The 15,684-nt window shown below is 28.1% G+C and overlaps 1 long non-coding RNA gene across 1 annotated transcript; it reads left to right on the top strand.

Moving 5' to 3' along the window:
• The first annotated feature begins 8,696 nt into the window (after positions 1–8,696).
• LOC140036017 (uncharacterized) lies at positions 8,697–9,989 on the top strand. Its single transcript, XR_011839916.1, has 2 exons — positions 8,697–8,859; positions 9,893–9,989. It is a non-coding gene; the product is annotated as an uncharacterized lncRNA (long non-coding RNA).
• The last annotated feature ends 5,695 nt before the right edge of the window (positions 9,990–15,684 follow it).

Here is a 15,684-nt window from a genome sequence, read left to right on the forward strand (position 1 = left end):
AAAATCCAAATGTTATTAGTCATTCAAAATGCATCATAAAGAAAGTTTGTTCGCCCAATGAATGGACTTCTCTTTATTCGAAAAAATCCTTTTCAGTCAATTTCATTCCAGATGGATTCACATATCAAGATTACAAAATGGCATGGTATCGTGCTTTTCTTTTTAGACCATTCAATCATTCCTGGTTCTTCACTTTCAAAGAAAATTGCAATCGAGAATTTCCAATTTGGTTCAATCACTGGTGGAAATGGTTTGGACCACAATCAGAAATACTCCCTCCAAATGTACTTATGGGATTTCAAACCTATCTAAAAAGAGCAAAGGGGGAGGAATATATAAGACCAATTTTATTTCATATGGAGTTCAAAGTTCCGTGGATATTTTGCTGGAGTTTCAAAATTCATCAAGAATTAGAAAAGCCACTTCCAATGTCCCTTGTCAGAGAATTCAAAATTAAATGGTGGACAGGATTCAATCAGGAATTCGGAGATCAAGCAAATGTGATAAGATTTCTAACAACGGGAGAAAAGCTCAAATGGACAAAAGATTCAACCACTACTTCAACAACTTTGTCGCCCACTCCAACGACAATGCCACCCAATCCAACTACTATTCTACCTAATCCGACCACTCCAAAGAAAAAAGATAAAGAAAAAGTGACAAGTATGGCATCCGAGGCATTTTCAAATGACTTCCTGATGAAAAAGATGATGCAGAATCCCGAGATGCTTAAAGAATATTTGGACTATCTACAAAAGCAAGATAAGGATGACAAAAGCGACAAAATAGAGGAGTCAGCAGGCTCATCAGATTCAACTTTTGATCCGTTTGGAGGACAAGACCCAATAGGCGGACAAGACCCCAACGACTTTTAGAAAAAGATGTCGGCCATTCAACAAGAAAAAGAAGATGAAATTCAAATGAAGATGAAATGAAGTTCAAATGTAACTTCCCGAGCCTCTATAAATAGAATCAAAATGTTAGACAGAAGGTATCGGTGAATTAGCAATTCAGAAGTAAGAAAACCATTGTAAACACTCTCAAACACCATTCTCAACTTCAACTCACTTTTCAACATATCCCAACCACTCTTGTTTCAAAAGTCTTACTTAAAGTCAAGATTCAAGAAATTGTGAAAAGCTTCCGTAGAACTTATTGCAACTCTCAAAATTGATTGTAAGTCCAACTCTTTATACTAATTACAGTTTCATACATTCATGTTATTTTCATGTTACCTGGGTAGAAGTGGTATCAGAGCCACACCCTTGTTTAATTTGCATACGCATATTTAAACTTTGATTTACATTTACTTTATTTGAATTACGCTTCTATTTTGACTTGGCTATTTCATGCATTTATGTTTGCATATTTTATTAAACTTTTACTGAAAACGTTGGTAAGACTTGATGCTTTGTCAGACCGTTGGTAAGTCCAGGATAGGATGTTCCAGGCATAGGCTCGGTTGTTCCCGTCTAAGTAAAAATTTAATTAAATATTAAACATGGCTGCATTTCTTAGACAATTAAAAATAGGATCTAATTCAAGGAAAGATAATGTAGTACAAAGTCATGAATATCATATGCCTATAAACAATTCAGATTGGACAATCCCAGAGGAAAAAATTGAACACATTTATAGAATTGGCCCTTTAGATTTCAAAACTGCTTTATCAGTTAAAACTCATGAAGAAACAATATCTATTCAAGAAGAATATCAAACCATACAATTATTAAATCATAATACAATTAAAAAATATTTAAGTAAAGAATATCGATACATTCATATAGGTTTAATACAAATTGCTGTAAAACCTTTATTCCATCTAGAAGTAGATGCTCCTATATATCTAGCCTTAAGAGATACTAGACTCAAAAGATACAAAACTTCTTTACTATCTATGATTCAAACAAATGTATGTAATGGACCAATATATTTTAACTGTGCTCCAAATTTTTTAATAGATCTAACAGACCCTCATATTCTAAATTTTTTAATATTAGACATTCATCTACAAGGAAATGAATTCGAAAAACATACAAAGAATTTTGCAATAATATATAGAATATATTACAGACCTTTATCATCTCATTTAAATCCAAAATTTATAATGACTCCAACTCTGAAAGATGAAACAACTTTATTACAAGTAGATGCAGATAAACCTACAACATACACACCAAAAAGATTAAAATGGAACGAAATAACTATACCAAGTGAATTTGAAATTAAAAATCCACAAATAGCTAGAAATATAGAACAAACCACTGCAGAAGATATTATAGAAAAAACAGATGGTAGTACACTCATAAGATTCACCTCATTAAGAGAAAGACCAGAATCCTCTTATTCATGGTTACCAGCTAGACGTTCAAATTATGAGTCAACTGAAGTTAATTTTCCTATGGAAAGTACCTCAAATTTTAGGTATAAAACACCCATACCAGAAGTAATAAATCAAAATCAATCAAACTATTCTCCAACACATTCACAAATGCAAGGAGAAATAAATGTAATAGATAGACCATATAAAATAAATCATAAATATTTACAAGAAGATTTTGATGATGAAGAAAATACAGAAAAAAGAATTTGGTTTTTTCAATTAGAATCAGATTATAAAGAAAAATTAATTATAGAATGGAAAAATGAAATAGATAAACAAAAGTTTGATTTTCCTTTCTTTACATGGTTATCATTTTATATGTCAAAATTAGGAATAAATGATATATATAATACACCTCAAATAAATGTTCAAACTAATTTATATAAAAAATGAAAATTAAAAGATGAACAAGTTATAACTTCAATACACCCTCCATTACAAGAAGTAAAAATTAATTTAGGACAAGGAGAAATTATAGCCTCACCTTTTAAGAAAGGAAGAGAAGCTGAATCAAGTACAAATAATTCAATAAATCTAGAAGATCTTAAAAAATTTTATCAACAAAATAATTATACAAATCAAATTCTACATACGATATCTCAACATATGGAAGTATTAAATACAAAAATTGATACTCTAAAGAAACCAGATTTAAAATTCCCAAATGATATATCAGCACCTCATTTTCAACCTAGAAGTCTGACAAGAGAAAAAGAGCAAGATTTAGTACAAAATATTAATAGTCAAAAAATAAATACTACAGATAATTTACTAAATAAAATATCTAATGCATTACAAAATCTAACTACAGATTCTAAACTTTCAACTCCAAAAATAAACACATTAGACCAAATAATGGAAGAAAATTCTACTGAAGAATCAGAAGATTTATCAGAAGAATCAATAGCTTCAGATCTAGAAGAAAATATACTTTCACCAATAGAAAACCAATTTGAAGAAGAAAATAATCAAATAAATCGAATAAAAAGAAAGAATTATAATAACAAAGATAATTGGAAAATGGTAAGTTCAAAAAATTATTATCCTAGACCAAGCCCTCCAGATATTCAATATGAAGAAAGATCAAAATTTAGAACTACTAAATATGATGGAGATTCAATATATGAATGGAATATAGATGGAAAAGCTGAATATGAAGTATTAAATAATTTGCAAGAAATGGGAATGGCAAGACTAGCTTACAAAATTAAAAACATTCAAGAAAGAAATATTGCAACATTATTAGTCTCAGGATTTACTGGACAATTAAAAAATTGGTGGGATAATGCCTTAACATTACAAGATAAATTATCAATACTAGATCATACTCAAGAAATAGAAGATGATCAAGGAAATATTCAAATACAGTCAGATGCTGCAGAATTTCTAATAGTAACAATAGTAATGTATTTTATAGGAAATCCAAAAGAAGAATTAAATTCTAATAAAACATTTTTAACAAATCTAAGATGTCCAACCTTATCAGATTTTAGATGGTATAAAGATATGTTCTTAACAAATGTATTAAGAAGACCAGATTGTAATGTTTCATTCTGGAAAGAAAGATTCATAACTGGATTACCAAGCTTATTTTCACAAAGAATAATGGATAATCTACAAAAAGAAATGGGAACAGATGTCATTTCATTCGAGAATATTACTTTTGGACAACTATTTGCTTTTGTGAAAAAAGAAGGATTAATATTATGTTCAGAATTAAGATTACAAATAAAATATGGATCTAAAACCAAAGAAGTAGGATCATTTTGTGATGCCTTTGGAATCAAAAGAATTAAATCACCATCAGCTTATAAAAAGAAAATTAAAAAATATTCTAAGAAAACAAGATATAAAACTCCCAAGGAAAATGAACCAACTAAGAAGAAAAGATTTATTAAAAAGAAAATTGTTTGTTACAAATGTGGAAAAATAGGACATAAAGCCAACAAATGTAGATTAAAAGAAAAAATAACTGAAATTTGTTCAAACGAAGAAGAAATTAAAAATAAACTAATAAATTTGTTAATAAATGAAAAGGATAAAAGTTTAGAAGAAGACTATTATGATGATATTACTAATTCCGAAAGTGAAGAAAATTGTAATTGTAATCCAAAATATATAAATGTTATAACTAAAAAAGAAGACAAAGAATTCCTATTAGATATAATAGAAAAAATTGACGATCCAATAGCTAAAAAAGAATATTTGGAAAGATTAAAAAGTTTAATTATTCAAGAAGATAAAATGCCAAAGATAATAGAACCTTTTAGCATTTCAAAATTAATAGATAAATATCCAAATATAAATGTAATGAAGAAAGAAACTACTAAAGATCTTCAATCAGAAATTAATACTCTTAAAATTCAAGTAAAACAATTACAACAAGAAATTATAGAATTAAAATTAAAAGATTTAGAAATAGAATCAAAATTAGCATTAATAAATGACAATCAACCTTCAAACTCTAATTCAAAAACAGAAGAAATAATAATCTCAGAAAAACCAATAAAAGAAGATCAATATATAAATACTATAGAAAAAATGACTTTTCAAAAATGGTTTGCATTAGTAACTATTACAGTAGAAGATTTCAAAGAAACATTTGTAGCTCTTATAGATAGTGGAGCTGATACAAGTTGTATTAAAGAAGGAATAATTCCTACTAAATATTGTGAAAGAACAAAAGAAAAACTAATGGCAGCAAATGGACAAGATTTAGAAGTAAAATATAAATTTACAAAAGAATCAATATGTAATAATGAATATTGTATTAAACATAATTTCATAATTGTAAACAATATAAATCATGATGTTATATTAGGTACACCTTTTTTAATTCAAATATATCCATTTATAGTAAGCCATGAAGGAATTTCAGTAAATATAATGGGAAAAATTATTACCTTCAAATTTTTAACTCCAATAAGACAGAAAGAACTACAAACCTTACAAACCTCTTCAATATATAAAACAATAAATACTATTACTAAAGTACAACAACAAATAAATTATATTAAAGAAGAAAAATCTTATTTAAAAATTGAAGAACAATTAAATGATATTAAAATACAAAAAAGAATATCAGAACTAGAAGAATTATTTTAAAAAGAAATTTGTGCAGATATTCCTAATGCTTTTTGGGATAGAAAACAACATATGATAGAATTACCCTATGAAAAAGACTTTGAAGAAAAGAATATTCCAACAAAAGTTAGACCAATACAGATGAATTCTGAATTACTAGAATTTTGTAAGAAGGAAATAAAAATATTAATAGAAAAAGGATTAATAACACCTTCAAAATCACCTTGGAGTTGTGCTGCATTTTATGTCATGAATCAAGCTGAAAAAGAAAGAGGAGTTCCAAGATTAGTAATAAATTATAAACCTTTAAATAAAGTATTACAATGGATTAGATATCCTATTCCTAATAAAAAAGATTTGCTTAATAGATTATTTAATGCAAAAATATTCTCAAAGTTTGATATGAAATCAGGATATTGGCAAATAATAATAGATCCAAAAGATAGATATAAAACAGCATTCACAACACCTTTTGGACATTATGAATGGAAAGTTATGCCATTTGGATTAAAAAATGCATCATCAGAATTTCAAAATATAATGAATGATATTTTCAATCCTTACAGTTCATTTAGTATAGTATACATAGATGATGTATTAATATTTTCAGAATCAATAGAACAACATTTCAAACATTTAAGTATATTTTTAAAAGTAGTTATGAAAAATGGATTAGTTGTTTCTGCTCCAAAAATGAAGTTATTTCAAACTAAAGTAAGATTTTTAGGACATAATATATATCAAGGAACAATAAAACCAATTAATAGAGCTTTAGAATTTGCTACTAAATTTCCAAATGAGATAAAAGATAAAAATCAATTGCAAAGATTTTTAGGATGTTTAAATTATATAGCAGACTTCTTTCCTAAATTAAGACAAGAATGCTCTATATTATTTAATAGATTAAAGAAGAATCCAAAACCTTGGACAGATGAACATACACAAAAAATAAAATATTTAAAAGAAAAAATAGAGTCATTACCATGTTTATGTTTACCTCATCCTAAAGCATTCATGATAGTTGAAACAGATGCATCAGAATTAGGATATGGAGGAATATTAAAACAAAGAATAGATAATTCAAAAGAAGAATTAGTTAGATTTCATTCAGGAACATGGTCTGACCCTCAAAAGAATTATTCAACTATTAAAAAAGAAATTTTATCCATAGTTCTGTGTATATCTAAATTTCAAGATGATTTATATAATAAGAAATTTTTGATTAGAATAGATTGTAAATCTGCAAAAGAAATTCTACAAAAAGATGTTCAAAATATAGTTTCAAAATAAATATTTGCTAGATTGCAAGGTATTTTATCTGTATTTGATTTCGAGATTGAATTTATCAAAGGAGAAAATAATTCTTTACCAGATTTTCTTACTAGAGAATTTCTACAAGGACATGGATCCAGCAATGATAGCTCAAAGAAATGCTCGTGAATATTCAAATTATTTGAGATCACAACGAGATTCTCCAAAGCTTCAGAACAAAGAAAAAATGATTCAATCCAGAGGATATGTATATTCCATTCAGACCCAGAATGGAAGACAAGTTATTCCAGCCTACCAAATTCCTAAATACGATGAAATTTATGTTCAAAAAAGCCCTTATGCAACCATTACTCCAAAAGAAAGAGCCTTTATTATTCAAAGAGAAATTCAGAAAAACACCATTCGACTCATTACCCATTAAAGAGCAAGCAGAAGTGAAGATTTTCTTCACAACGAATTTATTCAATATTACCAAGAACAGAATAGACAATTATCTGACCAACTTAAAGATGTTGTTTATTAATTGTGCAGGAAAATGGATTCAAAAGCAGGCACTTCCAGGCCAAAGACTCCTCAGGATTATGAGATGAGTCTTACTCCTGTTTCTCAAAATAAATTTCAAATCTTACAGGACTTTCCAGCTTTGACTTATAGTCAAGCTGCTCGTACTCCAACTTTTCCTCCTATAAGATCTCTTCAACAGATTCAAAGTCCCATTGAAAAATCCAAAGAAAATATTTACTTCACTAAACCAAACACTCAACATATCACTTTGACCAGATTCCAAGAAACACCATTATATACTACACTCAACCAAACTGTCCAAAGAAATTTCCCTCCAAAATGTTATTGGCAACCAGATGACCCTTCAAAAAATCTGGACTACTATGAATTAATCCTTACAGATACTCAATCTGTAGAAATTTACCCTATTCCAGATAGGAAAAATCCAAATGTTATTAGTCATTCAAAATGCATCATAAAGAAAGTTTGTTCGCCCAATGAATGGACTTCTCTTTATTCGAAAAAATCCTTCTCAGTCAATTTCATTCCAGATGGATTCACATATCAAGATTACAAAATGGCATGGTATCGTGCTTTTCTTTTTAGACCATTCAATCATTCCTGGTTCTTCACTTTCAAAGAAAATTGCAATCGAGAATTTCCAATTTGGTTCAATCACTGGTGGAAATGGTTTGGACCACAATCAGAAATACTCCCTCCAAATGTACTTATGGGATTTCAAACCTATCTAAAAAGAGCAAAGGGGGAGGAATATATAAGACCAATTTTATTTCATATGGAGTTCAAAGTTCCGTGGATATTTTGCTGGAGTTTCAAAATTCATCAAGAATTAGAAAAGCTACTTCCAATGTCCCTTGTCAGAGAATTCAAAATTAAATGGTGGACAGGATTCAATCAGAAATTCGGAGATCAAGCAAATGTGATAAGATTTCTAACAACGGGAGAAAAGCTCAAATGGACAAAAGATTCAACCACTACTTCAACAACTTTGTCGCCCACTCCAACGACAATGCCACCCAATCCAACTACTATTCTACCTAATCCGACCACTCCAAAGAAAAAAGATAAAGAAAAAGTGACAAGTATGGCATCCGGGGCATTTTCAAATGACTTCCTGATGAAAAAGATGATGCAGAATCCCGAGATACTTAAAGAATATTTGGACTATCTACAAAAGCAAGATAAGGATGACAAAAGCGACAAAATAGAGGAGTCAGCAGGCTCATCAGATTCAACTTTTGATCCGTTTGGAGGACAAGACCCAATAGGCGGACAAGACCCCAACGACTTTTAGAAAAAGATGTCGGCCATTCAACAAGAAAAAGAAGATGAAATTCAAATGAAGATGAAATGAAGTTCAAATGTAACTTCCCGAGCCTCTATAAATAGAATCAAAATGTTAGACAGAAGGTATCGGTGAATTAGCAATTCAGAAGTAAGAAAACCATTGTAAACACTCTCAAACACCATTCTCAACTTCAACTCACTTTTCAACATATCCCAACCACTCTTGTTTCAAAAGTCTTACTTAAAGTCAAGATTCAAGAAATTGTGAAAAGCTTCCGTAGAACTTATTGCAACTCTCAAAATTGATTGTAAGTCCAACTCTTTATACTAATTACAGTTTCATACATTCATGTTATTTTCATGTTACCTGGGTAGAAGTGGTATCAGAGCCACACCCTTGTTTAATTTGCATACGCATATTTAAACTTTGATTTACATTTACTTTATTTGAATTACGCTTCTATTTTGACTTGGCTATTTCATGCATTTATGTTTGCATATTTTATTAAACTTTTACTGAAAACGTTGGTAAGACTTGATGCTTTGTCAGACCGTTGGTAAGTCCAGGATAGGATGTTCCAGGCATAGGCTCGGTTGTTCCCGTCTAAGTAAAAATTTAATTAAATATTAAACATGGCTGCATTTCTTAGACAATTAAAAATCTGATGAGCCTGCTGACTCCTCTATTTTGTCGCTTTTGTCATCCCTATCTTGCTTTTGTAGATAGATCCAAATATTCTTTAAGCATCTCGGGATTCTGCATCATCTTTTTTATTTAATAGCAAATGGGGAGGAATATCTCGTTTGGAAATTTAGTAGCAAATTCTAAAGCTCTATTAATTGGTTTTATTGTTCCTTGATATATATTATGTCCTAAAAATCTTACTTTAGTTTGAAATAACTTCATTTTTGGAGCAGAAACAACTAATTCATTTTTCTTAACTACTTTTAAAAATATATTTAAATGTTTGAAATGTTGTTCTATTGATTCTGAAAATATTAATACATCATCTATGTATACTATACTAAATGAACTGTAAGGATTGAAAATATCATTCATTATATTTTGAAATTCTGATGGTGCATTTTTTAATCCAAATGGCATAACTTTCCATTCATAATGTCCAAAAGGTGTTGTGAATGCTGTTTTATATCTATCTTTTGGATCTATTATTATTTGCCAATATCTTGATTTCATATCAAACTTTGAGAATATTTTTGCATTAAATAATCTATTAAGCAAATCTTTTTTATTAGGAATAGGATATCTAATCCATTGTAATACTTTATTTAAAGGTTTATAATTTATTACTAATCTTGGAACTCCTCTTTCTTTTTCAGCTTGATTCATGACATAAAATGCAGCACAACTCCAAGGTGATTTTGAAGGTGTTATTAATCCTTTTTCTATTAATATTTTTATTTCCTTCTTACAAAATTCTAGTAATTCAGAATTCATCTGTATTGGTCTAGCTTTTGTTGGAATATTCTTTTCTTCAAAGTCTTTTTCATAGGGTAATTCTATCATATGTTGTTTTCTATCCCAAAAAGCATTAGGAATATCTGCACAAATTTCTTTTTGAAATAATTCTTCTAGTTCTGATATTCTTTTTTGTATTTTAATATCATTTAATTGTTCTTCAATTTTTAAATAAGATTTTTCTTCTTTAATATAATTTATTTGTTGTTGTACTTTAGTAATAGTATTTATTGTTTTATATATTGAAGAGGTTTGTAAGGTTTGTAGTTCTTTCTGTCTTATTGGAGTTAAAAATTTGAAGGTAATAATTTTTCCCATTATATTTACTGAAATTCCTTCATGGCTTACTATAAATGGATATATTTGAATTAAAAAAGGTGTACCTAATATAACATCATGATTTATATTGTTTACAATTATGAAATTATGTTTAATACAATATTCATTATTACATATTGATCCTTTTGTAAATTTATATTTTACTTCTAAATCTTGTCCATTTGCTGCCATTAGTTTTTCTTTTATTCTTTCACAATATTTAGTGGAAATTATTCCTTCTTTAATACAACTTGTATCAGCTCCACTATCTATAAGAGCTACAAATGTTTCTTTGAAATCTTCTACTGTAATAGTTACTAATGCAAACCATTTTTGAAAAGTCATTTTTTCTATAGTATTTATATATTGATCTTCTTTTATTGGTTTTTCTGAGATTATTATTTCTTCTGTTTTTGAATTAGAGTTTGAAGGTTGATTGTCATTTATTAATGCTAATTTTGATTCTATTTCTAAATCTTTTAATTTTAATTCTATAATTTCTTGTTGTAATTGTTTTACTTGAATTTTAAGAGTATTAATTTCTGATTGAAGATCTTTAGTAGTTTCTTTCTTCATTACATTTATATTTGGATATTTATCTATTAATTTTGAAATGCTAAAAGGTTCTATTATCTTTGGCATTTTATCTTCTTGAATAATTAAACTTTTTAATCTTTCCAAATATTCTTTTTTAGCTATTGGATCGTCAATTTTTTCTATTATATCTAATAGGAATTCTTTGTCTTCTTTTTTAGTTATAACATTTATATATTTTGGATTACAATTACAATCTTCTTCACTTTCGGAATTAGTAATATCATCATAATAGTCTTCTTCTAAACTTTTATCCTTTTCATTTATTAACAAATTTATTAGTTTATTTTTAATTTCTTCTTCGTTTGAACAAATTTCAGTTATTTTTTCTTTTAATCTACATTTGTTGGCTTTATGTCCTATTTTTCCACATTTGTAACAAACAATTTTCTTTTTAATAAATCTTTTCTTCTTAGTTGGTTCATTTTCCTTGGGAGTTTTATATCTTGTTTTCTTAGAATATTTTTTAATTTTCTTTTTATAAGCTGATGGTGATTTAATTCTTTTGATTCCAAAGGCATCACAAAATGATCCTACTTCTTTGGTTTTAGATCCATATTTTATTTGTAATCTTAATTCTGAACATAATATTAATCCTTCTTTTTTCACAAAAGCAAATAGTTGTCCAAAAGTAATATTCTCGAATGAAATGACATCTGTTCCCATTTCTTTTTGTAGATTATCCATTATTCTTTGTGAAAATAAGCTTGGTAATCCAGTTATGAATCTTTCTTTCCAGAATGAAGCATTACAATCTGGTCTTCTTAATACATTTGTTAAGAACATATCTTTATACCATCTAAAATCTGATAAGGTTGGACATCTTAGATTTGTTAAAAATGTTTTATTAGAATTTAATTCTTCTTTTGGATTTCCTATAAAATACATTACTATTGTTACTATTAGAAATTCTGCAGCATCTGACTGTATTTGAATATTTCCTTGATCATCTTCTATTTCTTGAGTATGATCTAGTATTGATAATTTATCTTGTAATGTTAAGGCATTATCCCACCAATTTTTTAATTGTCCAGTAAATCCTGAGACTAATAATGTTGCAATATTTCTTTCTTGAATGTTTTTAATTTTGTAAGCTAGTCTTGCCATTCCCATTTCTTGCAAATTATTTAATACTTCATATTCAGCTTTTCCATCTATTATCCATTCATATATTGAATCTCCATCATATTTAGTAGTTCTAAATTTTGATCTTTCTTCATATTGAATATCTGGAGGGCTTGGTCTAGGATAATAATTTTTTGAACTTACCATTTTCCAATTATCTTTGTTATTATAATTCTTTCTTTTTATTCGATTTATTTGATTATTTTCTTCTTCAAATTGGTTTTCTATTGGTGAAAGTATATTTTCTTCTAGATCTGAAGCTATTGATTCTTCTGATAAATCTTCTGATTCTTCAGTAGAATTTTCTTCCATTATTTGGTCTAATGTGTTTATTTTTGGAGTTGAAGGTTTAGAATCTGTAGTTAGATTTTGTAATGCATTAGATATTTTATTTAGTAAATTATCTGTAGTATTTATTTTTTGACTATTAATATTTTGTACTAAATCTTGCTCTTTTTCTCTTGTCAGACTTCTAGGTTGAAAATGAGATGCTGATATATCATTTGGGAATTTTAAATCTGGTTTCTTTAGAGTATCAATTTTTGTATTTAATACTTCCATATGTTGAGATATCGTATGTAGAATTTGATTTGTATAATTATTTTGTTGATAAACTTTTTTAAGATCTTCTAGATTTATTGAATTATTTGTACTTGATTCAGCTTCTCTTCCTTTCTTAAAAGGTGAGGTTATAATTTCTCCTTGTCCCATATTAATTTTTACTTCTTGTAATGGAGGGTGTATTGAAGTTATAACTTGTTCATCTTTTAATTTCCATTTTTTATATAAATTAGTTTGAACATTTATTTGAGGTGTATTATATATATCATTTATTCCTAATTTTGACATATAAAATGATAACCATGTAAAGAAAGGAAAATCAAACTTTTGTTTATCTATTTCATTTTTCCATTCTATAATTAATTTTTCTTTATAATCTGATTCTAATTGAAAAAATCAAATTCTTTTTTCTGTATTTTCTTCATCATCAAAATCTTCTTGTAAATATTTATGATTTATTTTATATGGTCTATCTATTACATTTATTTCTCCTTGCATTTGTGAATGTGTTGGAGAATAGTTTGATTGATTTTGATTTATTACTTCTGGTATGGGTGTTTTATACCTAAAATTTGAGGTACTTTCCATAGGAAAATTAACTTCAGTTGACTCATAATTTGAACGTCTAGCTGGTAACCATGAATAAGAGGATTCTGGTCTTTCTCTTAATGAGGTGAATCTTATGAGTGTACTACCATCTGCTTTTTCTATAATATCTTCTGCAGTGGTTTGTTCTATATTTCTAGCTATTTGTGGATTTTTAATTTCAAATTCACTTGGTATAGTTATTTCGTTCCATTTTAATCTTTTTGGTGTGTATGTTGTAGGTTTATCTGCATCTACTTGTAATAAAGTTGTTTCATCTTTCAGAGTTGGAGTCATTATAAATTTTGGATTTAAATGAGATGATAAAGGTCTGTAATATATTCTATATATTATTGCAAAATTCTTTGTATGTTTTTCGAATTCATTTCCTTGTAGATGAATGTCTAATATTAAAGAATTTAGAATATGAGGGTCTGTTAGATCTATTGAAAAATTTGGAGCACAGTTAAAATATATTGGTCCATTACAAACATTTGTTTGAATTATAGATAGTAAAGAAGTTTTGTATCTTTTGAGTCTAGTATCTCTTAAGGCTAGATATATAGGAGCATCTACTCCTAGATGGAATAAAGGTTTTACAGCAATTTGTATTAAACCTATATGAATGTATCGATATTCTTTACTTAAATATTTTTGAATTGTATTATGATTTAATAATTGTATGGTTTGATATTCTTCTTGAATAGATATTGTTTCTTCATGAGTTTTAACTGATAAAGCAGTTTTAAAATCTAAAGGGCCAATTCTATAAATGTGTTCAATTTTTTCCTCTGGGATTGTCCAATCTAAATTGTTTATAGGCATATGATATTCATGACTTTGTACTACATTATCTTTCCTTGAATTAGATCCTATTTTTAATTGTCTAAGAAATGCAGCCATGTTTAATATTTAATTAAATTTTTACTTAGACGGGAACAACCGAGCCTATGCCTGGAACATCCTATCCTGGACTTACCAACGGTCTGACAAAGCATCAAGTCTTACCAACGTTTTCAGTAAAAGTTTAATAAAATATGCAAACATAAATGCATGAAATAGCCAAGTCAAAATAGAAGCGTAATTCAAATAAAGTAAATGTAAATCAAAGTTTAAATATGCGTATGCAAATTAAACAAGGGTGTGGCTCTGATACCACTTCTACCCAGGTAACATGAAAATAACATAAATGTATGAAACTGTAATTAGTATAAAGAGTTGGACTTACAATCAATTTTGAGAGTTGCAATAAGTTCTACGGAAGCTTTTCACAATTTCTTGAATCTTGACTTTAAGTAAGACTTTTGAAACAAGAGTGGTTGGGATATGTTGAAAAGTGAGTTGAAGTTGAGAATGGTGTTTGAGAGTGTTTACAATGGTTTTCTTACTTCTGAATTGCTAATTCACCGATACCTTCTGTCTAACATTTTGATTCTATTTATAGAGGCACGGGAAGTTACATTTGAACTTCATTTCATCTTCATTTGAATTTCATCTTCTTTTTCTTGTTGAATGGCCGACATCTTTTTCTAAAAGTCGTTGGGGTCTTGTCCGCCTATTAGGTCTTGTCCTCCAAACGGATCAAAAGTTGAATCTGATGAGCCTGCTGACTCCTCTATTTTGTCGCTTTTGTCATCCTTATCTTGCTTTTGTAGATAGTCCAAATATTCTTTAAGCATCTCGGGATTCTGCATCATCTTTTTCATCAGGAAGTCATTTGAAAATGCCTCGGATGCCATACTTGTCACTTTTTCTTTATCTTTTTTCTTTGGAGTGGTCGGATTAGGTAGAATAGTAGTTGGATTGGGTGGCATTGTCGTTGGAGTGGGCGACAAAGTTGTTGAAGTAGTGGTTGAATCTTTTGTCCATTTGAGCTTTTCTCCCGTTGTTAGAAATCTTATCACATTTGCTTGATCTCCGAATTTCTGATTGAATCCTGTCCACCATTTAATTTTGAATTCTCTGACAAGGGACATTGGAAGTGGCTTTTCTAATTCTTGATGAATTTTGAAATAACCACTACGAGCAGCTTGACTATAACCGGTTCTTTAAGGGTATTTTACTTTCAAATATTTAATTTAATACAAATATTTACGCTCAAATACATATTTGTATTTACTTTCAAATATTTATTTTTTTTAAATACAAAACCTACCAATCCCCCTTCCGTAAAAATATTAATATAACACTTTTTTAAGTTTAGTTACAAACATTTATGTATTTAACATAAATTAATTGATTCATAATAAAATGCACATAAAGAACAAATACTTTACTCGTGTAATAGATGAAAACCATAAAAAAATAATACTTTATGGGCCATTTATTTTTTTTTAAAAATATTTAATTTATATTAAATAAATAACCTATCGATTTCCTTTTTGCAAGAATATTACTATAACAATTTTTGAATTTTACTTACAAATATTGATATATTTATCATAAATTAAATATTTGAAAATAAAATACT

The sequence above is a fragment of the Coffea arabica genome, chromosome 2c (genome assembly GCF_036785885.1).
Source record: "Coffea arabica cultivar ET-39 chromosome 2c, Coffea Arabica ET-39 HiFi, whole genome shotgun sequence".
NCBI classification, from domain to species: domain Eukaryota; kingdom Viridiplantae; phylum Streptophyta; class Magnoliopsida; order Gentianales; family Rubiaceae; genus Coffea; species Coffea arabica.